A 16,126-nucleotide genomic window follows, 5' to 3' on the forward strand; every position below is an offset into this window, starting at 1 on the left:
ATGAGAGATATGAATTTCTATCCACTATCCTCAATAATGACCCTCTCCCTGTATGGTTATTTAAGGTACTATGTGCACCAGTATTCATAACAGCATTATTCACAATAGCCAAAGCATGGACGCAACCCAAGTGCCTATTGATAGATGAATGGAAAATCAAAATGTGGTATACACATACAATGGAATCCAGCCTTGAAAAGGAAGGTAAGTCTGACATGTGTTATAATGTGAATGAACTTTGAGGACATTACGTTAAGTGAAATAAGCCAGTCACAAAAAGGCAAATATGAGTCCTTTTATTTTTGCAATTTAATCCTGGGTTTTTCATGAGAAGGACAGGTTGGGCCTGGACTTCCCCTTGCCCAGGATAATTTTTTGTTATTTTGTTGTTGTTGTTGACAACTTACTCTAATTTTGTTGTTGTCACTCTTACTCTAATTTTGTCCTTTCCTAATGAATATTGCTTTGTTCTTCAACAATTCTTAACTGTTCTTCAGCCAGTTGCTTTTGCAATTTTTCAATTATTTTCTTCCAGTATTCACTCTGCTCCTCACATATTGCACATTCTTCCTTCTCTCTGGCTTTTTGTGCTGTAAGCTCAGCTTGGCTCTGTTGCTTGCGTTATTTGAGCAACTGCTTTTCCATGATGTGCTTGGTTGGCTTCCTCTACCCTTCAGAGAACTTCTCGCTCAATTTCATCCTTCCTTTTCTCCAGTTCTTCCTCTACCCTTTTGGCTACTAATTCTTCCACTCTTTGTGCTATTTCTTCCTCACTGAGTTTTTCTTCTATTTCCTGCTGCCAGAGTTCTGGGGTCCATAAGTCCCAAATTAAGATGTCAGCAAGGCTGGCTCTTTACGAGGCTTTGAGAGAGAATCTGTTCCATGCCTCTCTTAGCTTCTGGTGGTTGTAGCAATCCTTGGCATTCCTGGATGCTCCATGGCTTCCATTCTAGTCTTTGTCTTTTATTTGAGATACTTGGAGTACTGAAAATCATAGAGCCAGAAAGTAGAATTGTAGTTGCTTGGGGCTGAGGAGAGGAAGAGAATGAGGAGTTGTTGTTTAATGGGTATAGACATAGAGTTTCAGTTTTACAAAATGAGAAGAGGTATGGAGGTGGGCGGTGTTGGTGGCTGTACAACATTATAAATGTAGTTACTACCACTGAACTGTAAACTTAAAAGTGATTAAAATGGTAAATTTTATATGTACATTTTACCACAAATAAAAAAGTGGGAGGAAAAGTTATTAACCAGTGATGGTATGAAGCCATCATGATTAGAAAGACTGATTCTCCACATGTGAATTCAAATCTCTACAGTTTTCCAGCAATGATTAATTAAATTTATTGGTCAACCCAGTACCATATACAGTTTTCTCTAAACTCAATAACAAGTGTTTAAAAGACTATTTTCTTTACTATTAAGAGATTTTTAAAAATGTCATTGGGAAACCTTTATTGTTTAAAGTGGCATGGAAATCAACATTACAAAGACATAAATTACATCCTGGAGATACTGTTGGAAGACAGAAATCATTGCTGATAATATGAAGATACAAATGTAAGAAAACATATAGAATGGGAGGTTTATTATCCAGTCAAACTGGCCCTTTGCTTATTTCTGTAAATACAGTGTTACTGGGACGCAGTCCCACTCATCTGTTTATGTATTGTCTATGGCTACTTTCATGCTACAATGGCAGAGTTGAGCAGTTATGACAAAAACTATAATTAGCCCTCAGGGCACAAAACATTTATTATCTGGCCCTTTACAGAAAAAGTTTCCTGATATCTGAGTTAGATGAACAAGTAAAGTAGTTCTAATATATAAAAGTATATTGTATTTTCTAGAATGTTTCAATGCAAAAACCTACATTTTTATTTAATAACAAATAATATTTTAAATATAACAAATACTAATATTTATAAAAAGTTTCTATACATGCAACCACTAAATCGAGTGGCTGCTTTGACCTGAATAAATAATACATAAAGGATTCTAGAGTTACAAATATAGCACCATATATGAAATTCATTCTCCACAGGATTCATAGGCAAGCTATTGCTCCAAAAATAGGTAAAGCCAGAAATTTACAGAGCCACAAAATGAGGTTAATTTTATACAAAGACAACTGTTTAAAAACTTTTTGTACCCCACAGAAGTTTTCTCATTACTTAACAGTCAACATACTTAAATCTGTAGTTTAATGTCTGTGATCAGTTGTGGAGGTTTTCAGTCATTATGTCTTCAAATGTTTCTTTTGCCCCAATTCTCTCTTTTCTAAATATAGATTTTTAAAATATAATTATTACATATTGTATATCTTCTTTCTTTACTTTCTGTCTTTTTATTTCTTCCTGGTTCAGTCTGTACCAACATTTTCAGACTTGTCTTTTAATTACTTGAACATATTAATCACATATATTTTAAGGTACTATCTGGTAACCTCATCATTTGGATCCCTTGTGCATTTATATCTATTGTGTATTTTTTCTCTTAATTTTCAATTATGCTTTCTTTTCTTGTATATATGGTTTTTTAAAGTTATTAAGATCTTGACATTGAGGAATATCCTAAAGCTCTGGATTACTAGTATCTTCCACCAAGAAAATTTACTTTTATCAATTGCAGATCATCTTAATTCAAACAGGGATTGACATGCTTTGAAGTTAAGCTTCAGTCCTTGAGAGAGATGATTTTGTTTCTAGTTAACTTCTCAGTTTAGCCCCTGAAATATTGACCAGGGCTCCTCCTCTGATTTTTGTTTCCCCTAGTCTTGTGAACCTGTTGAAAGTTTGTTTTCGCCTTTCACCCATAACTTATTTACTTATTTATTTGTTGTTAATCCTCACCCAAGGATATTTTTCCATTGATATTTAGAGAGAGTGGGAGGGAGAGGGAGAGACACAGAGAGAGAAACATTGATGTGAGACACATCGATTGGTTGCCTCCCTCATGCGCCCAGACTCTAAATGCTGGGCTTGCCTCTCTGGGTTCATCTCTCTCTTGGGTCTTCATCCATAATTCCTCACCACCTCGAATACCTGCAAACAGCTTTAAAATTTTTTCCTTGTCTAATATTTCTAGTTGTTTTAAATGAGAAAGTACTTTTGAAACAACCTAAACTGGAAGCAGAATTCCACTGAAAGGAAAAGATGAAATAAGAAATTCGTATTGTGAAAGATAAAGTGTACCAAATTTGCTGATATTCTCTCTGATGCCATGTTATAGTTTTATGCTCCCTGGCAGGTTTTCTTAAATTAAAAATTTTAAAAAAGAACATTCTCAATCTATTCCTTCAAAGTAAAGGTGATGTTTAACAGCAAGCAAGGAACCACTTTTCTAAATAAATTTGTGCTATGGAGAATTTTTAAAAGGAATGTTTGAAAAACATTTCCATTGTCTCAAGATTTTGTTGCAAATGATAGCAGGTTGGCACTTACCAAATCTCTCATTTGAACAGCAGTTAAAAACTATGAATCATGGTTTCCTAACCCATTTAAAATTTTTAGTTAAAAAATTTCAGTGAATCTTGAAGCCATTTGTTGAAAAAAAAAAAAAAAGCAACATCTTCCAATTGTTTGCTCAACAGCAACAGAAATGGAAATTTACTGACCAGATTCTTCCCCTCACCCCCCTCACAAAGAAACTCTTATATAATTGCTAGATGAGGTTTAAATAGTAAGCACCACAGTTTGAAAAACAGCCAATGATTCACTTCTTTAATTTGGATTTATATATTTCTATGACTTTTTTCTAAGTAAAGCTCTAAAATCAAGTATAAAAGCTCAATTTAAGATCAGATATTTGAAGCATATTTAGTAACATTGCTCACATTAGTAACTTCTCAATGAAGTAAAAAATGATTTTGTACTGTTTGAATAAATGTTTTAAAATATTATTTCATCCATTTTCCTTTTTTTAAATGTTACTTATAGTGCACACACTATATAACACAAATAAACATATTTTAGGAATAATGCTAAAAAATGTTTGCTTATGGGTATGTGATAAAAAAAATGTGGATGCTACTGCTCTCTGGAAATATATCAGAGGCAGTGCATACACTAAAAAAATTTCAGTGTTTATATTTTAAAGACAAAACAAACTGTTAAAGAAGAAAACAAACAGCTGGGGTAACATTCCCTTGCATTGCAGAGCCAGGAGGAAGTTGGAGTTTCTGCTTCAAATTACTTCTCTCTGTTTTTAGACAGGCACCCTGGTTTCCACAAAGGTCTTCTGGGGCTGCAGATAGTTCAGCCTTCATTGTAGTGGTTAGGAGCACAAGTTTCCAGTCCTGGCAAAACTGTGACCTCAGGGAAGTTATAGAAAGTCTGCACACCTCAGTTTCCTCATCTCTAGGAGGGGCCAATAATAGCATTTTATTTACTTACTAGGAGCCCAGCATGCAACTCGAAATCCCGAGGTGCGGCCCACCCACCTGCAGCCCTGCCTTGACACCCAAACCTGTCCACACAGAGCTCCAGCACGCCTGGCCCAGCCCCCAAACTCTCTGGCTTTCTCTGGCCACTTCGAGCCCCGCCCTCAGTCCCTCTAGTCGCCTCGGGCTGGTCCCGCCTTCTCTGGGTGCCTGCCCGCTTCTGGCCAGTCTCCGGAGCAATGCGGTAGCTCCGCCGGTCATGGCACCAGAGGAGAGTGTGGAAGCCTCCCGCCTGCTGCGCAGTGCTCCTTCCCCTGGCAGGTGGGCCGAGGGGCACTCAGAGTGCCAGCAGTGGATGGCGAAGGACTGGTGAGGGGGCGCTATGGGCTCTCACCCCTGCCCTCCCCTGCTCGGGATGGTCCCGCCTCCTCCTGGTGCCTCCCCACTTCCCCCCACTGTCTCCAGAGCAACGACCCGGCTAATATGCTAATGACCTGGTCGATACCGTTATGGCGCATCTACCATTAGCACATTAGCTCTTTATTAATATAGATTATTGCCACCTGACTTCTGGGTGCCCCTCTTGTTTATAGTTGTCCCTCTGCCCATTGTAGGAATCTGTTTGGAAGCCAAAAGGGCAGCTAGGCAGGAGTGACTGTGGTGGGACTGAGTGCCCAATGCTGGCCAGATGTTTCTATAGCATCCCCTTCCCAGTCTTAGTTCTTTGCCTTTCTTGTCAGTTCTGTGAGCCAACCAATAGTCTTCGAAAAAACCTTTTCTGCCTACCGTATTTTTCCATGTATAACACGCCCCCGTGTATAAGATGCCCCCCACTTTTCCAACCCAAAATTAAGAAATCAGTATTTTAAATATTTTGCTGGTTTTCCTCTTAAGGCCTTCTTCTTTTTTGGTATCTTGAGGAGTTGTTCTTCCTGTTTTCTCTACTATCTGATCATATATTCAGTGGGAGGAGGTCCAAATTGTCTCTCTGCAGCTCTATTTCCATGCTCTTTTGCATAGCTGATTACATTCAGTTTGAATTTTTCAGAGTAAGACAATCACTTACCTGTATTTATCTTTTTATTTTTTGACATCTTTATGGACTCAGAATGCTCTGGTTCCTGTTGCATCTACACACTCTCCACCTCCACCTCCAATTACAGCATCAGCTGGCGTCAGTAATAATAAGGCTCGTGATTGGAGGAAGCCTGATTGACAAGGTATGGGCAGCTATGCACCCTCCTGGCTCCCTCCTTGGCTGACTTCCGTATATAAGACACCCCTTGATTTTCAGTCTAAGGATTTCAGAAAAAAACAGCGTCCTATACACGGCAAAATATGGTAAGTTAGCTGGAGTCAGTTCTGATACTTGCATCTGAGAAATGTGATAGATACACTATCTCACTGTGATTTTGTTGTTATTAATTCTATTTTTTTTAATCCTCGCCCAAGGATATGTTTTTATTGATTTTTTTGAGAGAGAGGAATGGAGAGAGAGAGATAGAAAGATCGATTGGTGGCCTCCTGTTTAGCCCCAACCGGCCACAACCTAGGTATGTGCCCTGATGGGAATTGAAGCAGCAACCTTTTGGTGTGTCAGAGGATACTCAACCAACTGAGCCATCCGCCAGGGCTGTGAATTCTATTTTTAAAATTATCATACCAAATTAGGTATTTTTTGGTGTACAGTTATTGATTTTCATACCTGCATAGATTCGTTATCATCACCACAATCAGGATACAGAGCAGTTTCATACCAGGATAAGTTTCCTCCTGCTAATTCTTAATAGTCACACCTTCTGCATGTGCACCACCAAGTGGTTGGTCTGCAACCTGGGTAGTGGGGTATAAGTCCAGTTCTCAAAGTCTTTGGTATGTCCATTAGGATCAGATTCATGGGAGCACAACTAGGGGATGAGCCCAGTGGTTCACAAAAAACTGTATGGGTTCACTTTGCAGAACTTTCTCCTCTCTGCAAGTTTCCTGTAAGTTCCGATTTCCTGAGCTTTTTGTTTCGTCCTCTGGACAGAATGCGGTGTCTTAGTTGCCCACTCTGCTGGCTACAGAGCCTAGAGGTGGAAGGTTGGAAAGAGAGTAAGAGAGAAAACAGAACAAAACAACAGGCATCTGGGTTCGCCCACCCTCTTGGGGATCCCAGCTCTACCAACCGGAAAGGAAGGCTCCCTTTTCTCATAGTTCTGGTTCCGGTTGAATTGCAGTCTCCGCAACCACTACCATGGATTGCAGGGTGCAAGAAAATGAATGGGTAGAGGGGGACCTCTACCTCTCAGAGCGTTAGGAGTCCCCCTTTCTGCTCCTGAGCCAGATCCAAGGGCGTCTCCAACGCCACTTCCGGTTCCCAGGGCTGAGCTCAGGCCCCGAGAGTAAGAAAATGGTCCACATCACCAGTTTGCTTTGAATTCCGGTTTTCTTCCTCAATTCTCCTGCTAACATTTATCTTCCGGAGTACCCAAACAACTGCTCCATACCTTCTCTCTAGGGCTTATAGGGGTGTTTTCTGTGAGACTGTGTTTTTGCAAGGATTCGATGTGATATTTCATGTTGTGTCAAAATGCCTGACACGCACTAAAGGCGCATTAAATATTAGATATTATCATCTCTACTAACTTGTATTGGTTAGTTAATCTATTACCCAAGATTAATGAGAAACATCAGCTTTCTTCTGAAGTATTTAAGACCAAAAGACTGACTTAAAAACCACTCTGCCCAGGACCATGTCTGATAGTGTCTTCTTTAGAAAAGAGTTTCTGAGAAATACCTTTTATTCTCTTCTCTCTTTCCCTGTTCAACTTCATTGAGAGGTCATGGCTACTTACAGTTGGGATGTGCTATTTTTAATGGCAGCTACGCCACTGAACAGAGGGCTTTAAAGATGCCATACCCCTATCAATGGAGATGGTAGCGATGGATAGGAAAGTGAGGCTCTGCTTCAAGGATGGTGTTTTTCTTCCTTTTGAGTCCACGTTTGGGAGCACAATCCAGTTAGCATGGAGACTTACTCCAGACTTTATGTTTGATTTATTTATTTGTAACTTAGCCCAGAGTATAGAGAACAGAATTTAGAGTCTGGAGACTTCAGTTCTTCTAGACCAGAAGTTGGCAACATAGCTTGTGAGCCAAACAAATCCAGCCCACTCACCACCGGTAAAATGCATACATATATATATACATAAAGTAATAAATATGTAGTAAGTAAGTCGAGTTTTATTGGAACACAGGCATGCTCATTTCTTTATGTATTATCTATTACACATTCTTTTTGTTTTGTTTTTTTCAGTTTTATTGAGAAATAATTGACATACAGTACTTTAAGTTTAAGGTATACAGCATGATGGTTTGCCTTACATATACTGTAAAATGATTACTGCAATAATTTTGTTAATACCCATCATCTCATTTAGTAGATCAATAAAAAGAAAAGAAAAACAGTTCTCCTTGTGATGAGAAAGCTTAGGATTTACTCTCTTAACAACTTTCCTGTATATCTAGGGAAAGTATCAGAGGCAGTGCACATACTTCATAAGAACCAAATTACTGTGGCCAGTTGTTTCTATTTCAGTGACTTCCCTTCTTTCTTTCTTTTTTTTTTTTAGAAGAAAAACTTCTAAAATAGTTTCATATGTGTTGTATTTTTAAAGTTGGACTACATGCAGGCTCATTGAATCTTTTAGTACTTGGGTTTGTCAGCTTGGGTTTTTGAATTGGTCATGTGGGAGAGGAATTCCTTGAAATCTTTTATTTATTTTCTGCTTTATATAAAGCACACCATGTTCCCAGGCTCAACTGTTATAAAAGAAATCCTCACTTCCAAAATAACATATTGTCCAAAGTGGTTGCTCTCACTCATACTTCTGGTTGATGGCTGGCGGCTGACTCATTGTGTGCTGGCAAAACTTGCACCTTCCACAAACAGTTTGAATTCTGTACACTTTAGGACAGGCTTCCTGCTTGGTTAGGCAGTGGCTAAGCACCAAATGAAGGCTGTGGTTTCTGGATACAGTTTTCAAGAAGGACCTCGCTGTGGGAGAACTTAGGTGTTATTCTGGTTGTATGACAGGGGATGGCTCGGGGATCCTCTCCTCAGTCATCCCTGAACTCTCCCAAGGCAAAGATCCAAATTCTTTTATTTCTACTACGAGCTTTCCCCTCATCCACTTTCAAGTCCTTCTGGTTTGTACCCTGACTTTCCAGACATGTAATCAAGAGGTGAGTGTAGCAATCCACATGCTTGTCCCCCAGGATTTAATCTGTGATCAAAACCTTTCTCCCGCATTTTCTTTGGGCTGCTTCCTTTCTCGTCCACAGGGCGGTCTCTAGAGCCCCTCATGGATTCTCACACATTTTCTTCCCGAAATCATTGTTAGATTTGTTCTCCAGACCACCCTTAATTTCTATACTGGACAATGGCTCTTCTTTCGCAATCACTTTCGTCTGGAGTGACCTGATGTTCTACATCTATATGACATCTCTCTCCATTTCCACAGGGCGGTCTAAATTCTTGCCTCTTTCAAAATGTTATGCATGAAGGTCCAAAGTCCAAGTCAAGGGGAATCAAGAAGTTGATTATCAGTCATTGCCATAACTCAAGAGTGTAACTATATTTTAAAAGATAACACGTAAAATAAAAGCACAATTCACTCCTAAACTTGTTGATTCAGGGGAGTTGCTTCAGTCCTTTTTTTCCCACTGCTGTTTTAGAGGGTTATGTTGGAGGGGTAAGGTAAGAGTACTAAGTCAGCTTCTGAATTGTTCTCTTTCATTGGTTACCACTTTTTAAAGATTATAGCATGAGTTTGTGCTTCTATAATCCTTACTTGATTTTAATTATTTTGAGATCATTGCTCTTTGGTTTTGAGGGATAAAATTTAAAATCTGGCTTCACTCGATCATTCTATTCTGGAAGGTGTTAGGATCCCTCAGCTTTGAGGGGAGAAATGAACTATTCAACTGACCACTTCTCTAGGTCAGTTTCTCAATAAGGCCTTACCAGTTTTGCATTAATATTAAGGCTAAGAAACAGTGATGATAGAAATGCAGATACAATAAAAAACCATGGAACGGTTAGTATACTTATCCGATCAAAACTGATTTCCAAGGTGGAGGACAAAACAAGGTTAAGCGTCCCAAGGCAGATGCTGACGAGTCACAAAAATAAACTCAAATCTCCCTTTGCCTACTTGGGTTCAACTTATTGCTTTTTCCCCTAATTGTGGTAAAATAGACTTAATATAAAATTTACCATTCTAGCCATTTTAAGTATACAGTTGAGCGGCATTCATTACATTCACATTGTTGTGTAACTGTCACCACTATCAATCTCTAGGATTCTTCCCATCTTACAAAACTGAGACTCTCTACCCATTAAACAATAATGCCCCATTCTCCTTCTCCCAGCCCCAGACAACAACCATTCTACTTTCTGTCTATGAATTTTTCTATTCTTCGTTCCTCATATATGTGAAATTAGACAGCATTGTTCTTTTTGTGGTTGACTTTATTTAGCATAATGTCTTCAAGATTCATCCATGTTGGAGGACGTGTCAGAGTTTTTCTCCTTTTAAAGCTAAATAATATTCGTGTGTGTGTGTGTGTCATTTTGTTTATCCATTTATCTGTCATTAGACACTTTGGGTTGCTTCTACCATTTTTGTGAATAATGCTGCTGTGAACATTGGTGCAAAATATCTCTTTAAGACATTTTTTTCAATATATACCCCAAAGTGGAATTGCTGAATCATATGGTCATTTTTATTTTTAATTTCTTGAAAAATCACCATAGTGTTTTCTATCAATATATTCCCTTTAACTTAAAATAGAATCTCAGACTATGGAACAATTCACCCTGGATTTGGGTTTGCTTTTGAAGGACTGCTAGTAATTTCATGGTAGCCCTAATTTGGAAAGCAATATAGCAATTACAACCAACCAAGCAAAGCAAAAGGGAAATGGAGTATATGAAATAAATAACAAATATAGTCACTCTTTTCCTGCTTAGAACTGTGCTATGGCTAATGCTCACCATTTCCCTTCTATTTCAGGCTGTTTCAGGTGTCCCTGAAGAGGCTGGGATGCTCTTCCCAGAGAAACACTTCCATAGGGGTGAGATGGAAACAATGTGGAGTTTACTCATCCTGGTTTGGTATCCTGCGGATTTCACTGGAATGAATCAGGAAGTTGGGCGGCCAGTATGCTACCCTGAGAAAAGTGGGCAGAGCTCTCTTTGAATTAAAAATAAGGGTCTGGAATCCATCTGTGTTCCGCAGCCAGGCGGAGGCTGTCTGTGGAGGAGGCTAAGTTGCAGCATAGCGGGCTTTCTTCCCACAGCTGCAAGGGCACGTTTCTGGAAAACGAGAGGACCTATTTGTCCAGCCTTCAAACTTGTCACTTTTCATAGGCTAGGTTAGGCCTGAGGTTGCCTGTTTTCAGTTTCTAGGCTTAATTTTTATTGACAAACTATAACTTCCAGCTTCAGAAATTGAGGATAAGGGTGGGAAAGAATGAGCTTTTAGAGCCTTACACTTACAGAGAAAGAAAGAGGAAGCACATCAGGCTTCGCAGACATCAAATGGCTCTTATAAAACTGCATTTTGATGGGTTAAGTGTAAGTGATCCCAACCCATGTGGATTAAATTTTCCAAGAAGCACACATGGATTGAAAAATCAGAAGGAAAGAGATCTTGGCAGTGTTAGTTTGGAGCCTTCCCAGACACCAAATGCCTTGCTGTTCTTGGTGCCTGGTGGCATAGTCACATTTGGTTTTCTGTGATGGTGACTCACAGGACCGTTGACTGAGTAGTTGTCTGAGAAATGAGGCATTGCCAGTGGCCAGATGGAACAATTCCGACTGAACACTCTACTCGAGCTCTCCTCATTCAGGTTGCACCTCCATATCACCAGGCTCACCAGTGACTCGGCCATTCTTATCCTCATCACTTGACACATTCACATAATGAGCACCCAGAGTTCGGTCACGATCATTACCTCCCCACTCAAAGGGCAGCCCATGAATGGGAGCCTGCCCACCCACCTCCTGCTTCACTCGGGTGAAATGCGGAAGGAGACAGCATGGAATAGAAAAAGAACACAGACCCTGGGGTGGATCATGGGTTCAGATCTCAGTGCCACCACTTACCAGTTTTTCCTTCAACTCTTAGCCGCATTTTATCCTACTTTATGAGGACGAAAGGAGGTAATGTGCGTGAAGTGGCTAAAAGAGTGCCCTTCTGACTCTAGAAGCCTACACTTCGAAACCCGTCACCAAGTGTTGGTTGACAGCTGGTTAACCCAGTGCCAGAATCTGGAAGAATTTTACCACAATTCTAAAGCCCAAGAAGTTAATTTGAACATGAATGGTGATCTGTTCTGGTGATCAACTAGAACAGCAGTTCTCGACCTGTGGGTCGCGACCCCTTTGGCGGTCGAACGACCCTTTCACAGGGGTCGCCTAAGACCATCCTGCATATCAGATATTTACATTACGATTCATAACAGTAGCAACATTGCAGTTATGAAGTAGCAACTAAAATAATTTTATGGTTGGGTCACAACGTGAGGAGCTGTATTTAAAGGGCCAGAAGGTTGAGAACCACTGAACTAGAGCAAAGATGGGACGACCCATATCTGTCTGTCTTTCACAAAGGGGAGATCTGTACCAAATGGAAAAATGGGCCATCCCCTCCCCTGTGTTGGAGCTTTCTCTTGAAGCAGCCACTGCTGTCCCTGGTTCCCATCTGTACCTCTTTTTTTTCTCTGTGCTCAGCAGAATAAAACACTTTCAGGAAACAACTGGGCAGGAAGTAAGAGAGGACGGAATTTCATCCTGGGAGGTTTGATTCCCACAAGTGAAGCGCTGCGGTGGGAGCATTCCGGAAGCATTGTCGGCACATGGGGACCGCTGCACTTTATGAACTCCATGTGTCCGGGACATCTGAGAGTCACACGGTGGGGCAGGGCAAGCTTCTATTTCATTCCAGCATATTCCTATGAGGTGCACTCCTGCTAGAAAGTGGGAAGTAGCCAAAAATTGTGTGCATCAACTCATCACAGATGGACGTCAGACATAGATCTGAGAAGGTGACCCAATCCACCCCACTTGCAGCGGGACCAGGTGGAAAACATGCACACTCTGCAGGTATTAGCAACACACGGTCTAGTGGAGCTCACCTCATTCTGTCATGAGAAGATGGTGTGAAATATGGGTCTCAGGGGTTGGGGGGGCAAGTGTTGCCAAGTAAAAGGAGGAAAGCATCACTGAAGACTCGGAGGAAGGACAGACCTCTGAAAAATGGTTTGTCATAAGAACCAGGTGTGCTTCTAGGATGCAGGAAGACATGGCTCTATAAAATGGGTATAAAAAAGTGGCAGAAAAAACTAGACACGAAGAAACAATGGCATGAAATGAAGAGAAGTACAAGAGAGGGGGGAAAAAGAACAAACAGAAAACTAAAACCCCACAGTAACCATTCATTTGTTATTTATTCAGGAAACATTTAATGTTCACATATGAAACAGGAACAGAAATAGAATTAGTAAGGAGCAGAGTTAACATGGTAAACATTGAGTCAGAGATGTGGAAGACGGACTTGAAAAGATTCTCAAAAATGCAGGGAGGACAGAGATGAAAATGAGAGAGAAGATGATTGACATGGAGGACAGAAATTGGAGGTTTAATTCACCAATAGTAGATGCTTCTGTGATTTTTAAAAAAAGACAACTGGACTACAAACCATGATCAAAGAAAATTTTCCCAAGTTTAAAAAATAAAAACAAATAAATGTGATAGGTAAATAGAACTAGTTTACCACATTCCAAACAAAAATCAGTGACAATGGGGAAAAGAAGGAGACATATGTACTACTATTTGTAATACTTTAAACAAGAAAATAAAATTAAAAAAAAATGAAAAGAGAATAATATTCATGCATAACCTAAAATTTTAAAAAATGAAAAATTATTTTTAAAACATTCATGCAGGGTAAAAACTAGCTACAAAGAAACAGCATCCAGTGAAGGAGGTCAATGGGGAGAAGGGGGGTATCTGTAATACTTTCAACAATAAAGATAAATTTAAACAAACAAACAAACAAACAAATAACAACAAGAAACAACATCCAGGCTGGCCCCAGACCTTTCACTTTGCAAAACAAAATGACCCATGAAAATGTAGCAAAATTGCTAAAGTTGTGAGGCTAAATGGTTCGAAATAAGTTTATACATAGCACAACTTTCTATAAAAACGCAAAGATAATTTAAAATATGTTAGATTTTAGGAAATATCATGAAAATGACTATAGCTATTCCGACTTATTGAGGGTTTGGGGTACAGTAAATAGCACCCATCTTCTCAGCCCAAGGTCTGAATTGACTTAGAAATAGAAGTCGGGCAGGTGGGCCACAACATTCCCCTTATGTCGCTAATAAAGCTCATAGTGGAGGCCGTGCCGTACTGTGGACTACTGGATTTCCCAGCTGAGCCCTAGGACTAGAAGCTGTTCTCATAAATGTCTCCCCCACGTCAGTGTCTGTTCTGGAATCATCCTGCATGGAGGGGCTGAGCAGAGCAGAAGCTTCCTGAGGGCAGGCTGGGTTCAGAAAGGATGGGACAAGTCCAACCAGGTCTGGCTTTTAGCCCAAACTTGCTGACCCAATATCAGCAAGTTTGGGCTAAAACCCAGACCTTTTATAATTCCAAATAAAAATTATTCTCTTTTCACTGATTTTTATTTGGAATGTGGTAAACTAGTTCTATTTACCTATCACATTTATTTGTTTTTATTTTTTAAACTTGGGGGCTAAACTCCCACTCCCACTCAGGGAAGAGTGAGCGAGGGGACGGGAAAAGGGTCAAGAGTGTTCCACTGGTGACATCGCGAGTCAGGAAGAAGCACCCCCTTCTCCCCATTGCATCAATCTATTTCTCTCCTTCTTGCACCCCCCTCCCACCAGGCAGCTGCCTGAGAAATAAAGGAAAATGAAAAACGGAATATTGGGAAGGTTGTGATATAAAAGGTCTGACATTTATGCTCCCTATTGGATGGAACCTATACTAAGGAAAAAAATTAGAAATAAAGACAAAACTTATGTTCTTCATTACAGCATTATATCATTTAAAAATAGCTTTGTACTATTTATAATAGTAAAATATTGTGAACTACTTAAATTATTATCTTTAGGAAATGGCAAAGTCATTCTGCCTTAAAAGTGATGTTTTTAAAGGTTTTGGACAACCTGGAGAAATGCACGAATCACAATGATCTAGAACACAGAAATCACAAATGGCTTTATCTTGTATGTCAACTAGAATTGATTATGAGTGACTGCTTTCCTCCCCCATCTGGTCCTTCCTCCCAATAGATTTTGACTTCGGAGAGGAAGGGAGAGAGAGAGAGAGAGATAAAAACATCAATGATGAGAATCATTGATCGGCTGCCTTCTGCATGCCTTCCACTGGGGATTGAGCTCAAAACCCAGGCATGTGCCCTGACCAGGAATTGAACCGGTGACCTCTTGGTTCATGGGTTGACACTCAACCACTGAGCCACACCAGAGGGGCTTAAAGGGAGACTTTTAATCATTACACCAGGAGCAGAGGTTCAAACAAGGAGAGATAGTCAAAGAACTATTGTTGTCCAGGCAACAAGCAATGGTGACTTGAATTAGGGTGGAGATTGGTAAGCATTCTAGCCATCATTGACTTCCTTGATTGGTTATATTTGACATTCTCTTTTGATGTTCCTCACTTTGCCATACTGTGTTTGATATGTCGATTTTCCTGGACATCATAATGCCTCTGGCTAAATGGTTCTCACACTTCAGTGTGTATCAGAATCACCTGGTGGGCACAGAATCCTGGGCCTCCCTGTTGGTGATTCAGTAGGTCTGAGGTGGAGCCTGGGAATTCGCAGTTCCAGCAAGCTCCCAGGGCCTGCTAGTGCTGCTGGGCTGGGAACCACACTTTGAGAACCATTGCTTCGGATGTGTGCTAATTGTGAAGCAGATTCAGGCTCTCTCTGTACTGGCTTCCATCCAGTTTCCATTATGTACGTTTTTATACCTTTTCTGATGCAAGTCTCTTGTTTTTGTTTTTTAAATCTCTTAACTTACCTTTTACATTGCATGCGTGCATTTATGCATTGTTTTACCCGATTGGACTGGAAACATCTGTGATCTAGTCTGGAAAGCTATGACTGTTCTTTTTATCTGTTACATTTAGTTCTAAGCTTGCACTGGCCTTTGCATTCTGGTGATAATGGTGGTGGCTTTAGAGTTTGTCACCTCTAAGTCACTTCTTACCCGTTTTTTACAATGCTGCAGTTTTCCTGCCCTAGCCAACTGCTGACTAAACTCACCTTCTGCTCTTTGTGACTGTTTCTTTTTAAATATATTTTATTGATTTTTTACAGAGAGGAAGGGAGAGGGATAGAGAGTTAGAAACATTGATGAGAGAGAAGCATCGATCAGCTGCCTCCTGCACACTCCCTACTGGGGATGTGCATGCAACCAAGGTACATGCCCTTGACCGGAATCGAACCTGCGACCCTTCAGTCCCCAGGCCAACGCTCTATCCACTGAGCCAAACCAGCTAGGGCTGTAACTGTTTCTTGAAGTGGCACATTTCTTCAGCCACAGCCCTTGAGGTCTTTGGACCTCTTGCATATCAGGAACCTCAGCTTAACCTGCATGGCTGCAGACCCAGTGGCCTCTGTCTTCCTGTCTTCTTGCATA

The 16,126-nt window shown here is 40.3% G+C and overlaps 1 pseudogene; it reads right to left on the reverse strand.

Annotated features, from left to right (window-relative positions):
- Positions 1 to 309: 309 nt before the first annotated feature.
- On the reverse strand, positions 310 to 2,999 carry LOC102440481 (annotated as a pseudogene).
- Between the last annotated feature and the right edge of the window lie 13,127 nt (positions 3,000 to 16,126).

Source organism: Myotis lucifugus, unplaced genomic scaffold, assembly GCF_000147115.1.
Source record: "Myotis lucifugus unplaced genomic scaffold, Myoluc2.0 scaffold_38, whole genome shotgun sequence".
NCBI lineage: Eukaryota > Metazoa > Chordata > Mammalia > Chiroptera > Vespertilionidae > Myotis > Myotis lucifugus.